This window comes from Panthera onca, chromosome B3 (genome assembly GCF_046562875.1).
Source record: "Panthera onca isolate mPanOnc1 chromosome B3, mPanOnc1 haplotype 2, whole genome shotgun sequence".
In the NCBI taxonomy this organism is placed as follows: Eukaryota; Metazoa; Chordata; class Mammalia; order Carnivora; family Felidae; genus Panthera; species Panthera onca.
This window is the reverse complement of record NC_138344.1, coordinates 71,743,692-71,747,611: the sequence shown is the minus strand read 5'-3', so window position 1 is coordinate 71,747,611 and position 3,920 is coordinate 71,743,692. Positions and strand designations below refer to the sequence as shown.

The window sequence follows — 3,920 nt, the reverse complement described above, 5'->3', positions numbered from 1 at the left end:
TGTTGCACCCCTGCTGCATGTGCTGAGTTTCAAACCACCGAGCTGCAGTCATGTCGCTGGGCTTGGCACTGACTGGGACCTCAGCTGGCCACAGCCCCAGGAGCAGCTGCAGAGGGCATGATCCCCCTCTGGCTGCTGCCCTCTTTCTTAGGGGAGTAATGGCATGGAGGAGGAGGAGGAGGACGACACCATGCGGACAGCCCTGCTAGCCTTTCCAAGAATTTCATACCCCAGGGCAAGTATTGCAGACCTTCTACAGCAGACATTTAAGAACACCACTGGAATTTTATTGTTCAGTCTCCGCAGATAATGTGCCTTTTTATGCTCTCAATAAATACTGACATTGTTCACCCCTCTTAAGAGTTTTATGAGGCGAGTATGATTACTTTTTTAAATGTCTGAGAAAAGTTGAGAAAAATCGCCCATCATCACACAACTAAAGAGTGTCAGACATAAGATTTTAATCAACGCCTCTTGGTTTCCAATGCCCCTATTCCTTCCACGTGCCCATGTTTCTTCTTTGAAACTGAGACATCAGACCACAGGGGGAACCAATCTTGGAAGAAAAATGGGCTAAGTAAGGGTCCACACACCACTCTCCCAGGTTAGCTCAGGAGTTCCTGAAAGTCAGCATTAAGGCTGGGGAGTGAGGCTAATGCTTTTCTGTTCTTACAGAAGCTAGAAAAACAGTCATTTCCAGTAAGAGAATCACTGCTCCAGCCGGCCAAGCAACATGGTGAGTGGGGTTCTTTTGTGGCAGATATTTGCCCTGTTGGAGAGAGTCTTGGATAATAGAGGGTTAGAGCTGGAAGAGTCCTTAGAAATACCTCAATCAACTCCCTCTTGTACCAATGAAGGAGCTGGAGTTTGCGAAACATCAAGTGCCCTTCCCAAGGCCACCGAGTGAATGGCAGAGCCAGGGCCAGGAGCTTTCTGACTTTCAACCCACCCCTTTGGTGTGATGCCAGGCTGAAAAGGGAAGGAGAAAATGGTTCCCATGGAGGCAGAGCACAGTGAGTGTGTCTGTTTGTAGTCTTAGGTGGTGCATGAACATTGCCTTCAATAGTTCTCTTATGATCCCTGTGATAAAAATTTAGGAGGAAGTCTCGTATTAGAGCAGGGAGGTAAATAAATTGTTTGTTTCTCTCCTTTTCTAACAGAGACCACAGACTTCAGGCTGAGTCTTCAATAAAAAACATTATCTGGGTAGAATTTTTAAAAATTGGAGGACATTGGGGCACCTGGCTGGCTCAGTGGGTAGAACATAGGACTCTTGAACTCAGGGTAATGAGTTCAGGTCCCATGTTGGGTGTAGAGATTACTTAAAATATAATTTAAAAAAATCAACGGTGTTAAAAAAACCCTAAAAATTAGATGACATTCATTAAGCTTTTTTTTATTTACTAAAAAAATGTTTTTTTATGTTTATTTTTGGGAGAGAAAGAGAGACAGAGTGTGAGTGGGAGAAGGGCAGAGAGGGAGGAAGACACAGAATCCAAAGCAGGCTCCAGGCTCTGAGCTGTCAGCACAGAGCCCGACGTGGGGCTCCAACTCACGAACTGGGAGATCGTGACCTGAGCTGAAGTTGGACTCTCAACTGACTGAGCCACCCAGGCGCCTCTCATTAAACTTATTTTTACTTGTATTTATTGACACCAGTATTCCTTGAAATAAGGTGTTGCACAATTTCATTGAAAAAGGATTATCTGAGAGGCGCTCGGGTGGCTCAGTTTGTTATGTCCAGAATTCATGATCCCCAAAGACGACCAGAGAGCCAAGTCCCTGGTGCAAAAGCAAAGAGCCTTTATTCGAGCTAGCGGGAAGCTCAATCCCCTACCTGAACCAAGGCAGCGGTGAGATACCGGAAAGAGAGGGGGTTTCAAAAGCACAAAGGTTTTATAGGGATTATGGCCTTAGCCGATTGGCTGGGGAAGGGTCGTGGCGTCAGCCGATTGGCTGGGGAAGGATAGAACAATGGCTGCCAAGGTGTGGTCCCAGATCAGCAATTATCAGCGTCACCTGGAACTTGTTAAAAATGCAAATGTTGGGCCTGGTAGTCACAGACCTATTGAATCAGAAACTCTGGGGGTAGAGCTCAACAATCTGTGTTTGAACAAGTTTTCCAGGAGATTCTGATGCACCTGAACTTTAAGAACCACTGTGTCTGAGGATCTCTAACATGTATACAGAACATTTCTCACTGGTCACCCATTAACCATTGGCTGTCAGCCTTGCTGTGCTATATAAATACCTAGCACCAAACACCATCCCCAGAGACTCTGATTAATTGGTTTGGGGAGGGGTAAAATGCTCCCAGGTCATTCTAAGCCTGGACAGGGTTGAGGGCTCCTGCCTCTGGCCCCTACCTGAGAGAAGCCCTCCCTCTTCTACTCAAACTTTCCACGCCTCTCATATTCCCTTCCTCCCACTTTAGACTTCGGAAGAATGCATCAATCAGTAGCCTGCTTTCTTAGAAAACGTAAGTTACTCAAGGGGAGGAGGCGTGGTCTGAGGTTTGAGTGGGAACCTCTTTCTGCGGCCATGTCAGGGACATAGTCACTAGTTGGCCGGCCTACGTCTGCTTTTTCAAGTTGAGCATCTGACTTTGGCTTGGGTCATGATCTCCTGGTTCTTGAGCTCCACCAGAGTCAGGGTCTCTGCTGTCAGCGCAGAGCCAGCTTCAGATCCTACATCCCCCTCTTCCTGCCCCTCCCCGGCTCTCGCGCACACGTGCTCTCTCTCAAAAATAAATAAACATTAAAAAAAATAAAAAGAACTATTGGAGCTAAATGAGTACATATATATTCAGTAAATTATAATACTGACAGTAAGGGGATAGTGCAACAGTTGTCAAGGGACCGAGCAAATGACTGCAGTGGGGCGCTTGCTCTGGGCTTCTCAAGTCCGTGTTGCTGTGTTGGCTCTCACCCAGCATCTCAAGCTCTGGGATTTGTGTGACTTCACTGCCTTTGAGATAAAATGTTCCTCAAAGTTGCAAAAATCTCCAAGACTGCTAGGATCTGCATTGCCAGAGGCGAAACTTCTGAGACATCTGTCCCTCCGCCTCCCAGGTGGAGCCTGGTTGCCTTTTCCACAGCTGGGATCCCTTCAGGCGTTTCTCCCCACAAAGCTAACAAAACATTGATTTTTGTGCCCAGGAGAACATTATCCAGCAAACAGTTGACTTGGGCCCCAGGGAGCAAATATACATATATATAACTATATATATATATAGTTATATATATACATAGTTATATAGTTATTTATCCAGGAAGTCATTTCTCTTTTGCAGGCCCTCAGCTGAGCCTCTCTCATTGGGATGGGAGGATCACCAAGTGGTTATTCATCAACAGTCGCAGACTCAAGTGTCCTGGATGGGGATGGCAGCAGGACCCAAGTGCTGGCATTAACATTTTATGCTGACAGGGGCGCCCCGGGGGGCTCAGTCAGTTAAGCTTCCTCCTGATCTCATGGTTTGTGAGATCTCATGGTTCGTGAGATAAGACGGGCTCTGTGCTGACAGCTCAGAGCCTGGAGCCTGTTTCACATTCTGCATCTCTCTCTGCCCCTCCCCCATTTGTGCTCTGATTCTGTCTCTCAAAAATAAATAAATGTAAAAAAAATTAAAAAAATAAAACATTTCGTGCTGACAGAGATGGCTGACCACAGACTTTTCAAGCGCTGAATCCAATTAAGTTGCAAACATGCTTTCCCTCAGGTAGGTGCTGACCCTGCAGCTGGCCAGCCCCACTCAAGGAAGCCTGGGGAAGGGCTTCCTTTGTGTGTTTGATCCTAGTCATTCGTCATGTCTTTCCAACTGCCACAGTCTCAGGGCCCTTACGTCCATTAAGTGCTAGAGGCTCAGTGCCCAGGGTCTGGGAGGTTTCCAAGGGCCTACGCGTTCCAGACTGGGAAGAAAA

The 3,920-nt window shown here is 46.8% G+C and overlaps 1 long non-coding RNA gene across 1 annotated transcript; it reads left to right on the top strand.

Moving 5' to 3' along the window:
• The first annotated feature begins 672 nt into the window (after positions 1-672).
• On the top strand, positions 673-3,593 carry LOC144616543 (uncharacterized). The gene is made up of 3 exons (XR_013555904.2): positions 673-736; positions 1,161-1,206; positions 3,293-3,593. It is a non-coding gene; the product is annotated as an uncharacterized LOC144616543 (long non-coding RNA).
• The last annotated feature ends 327 nt before the right edge of the window (positions 3,594-3,920 follow it).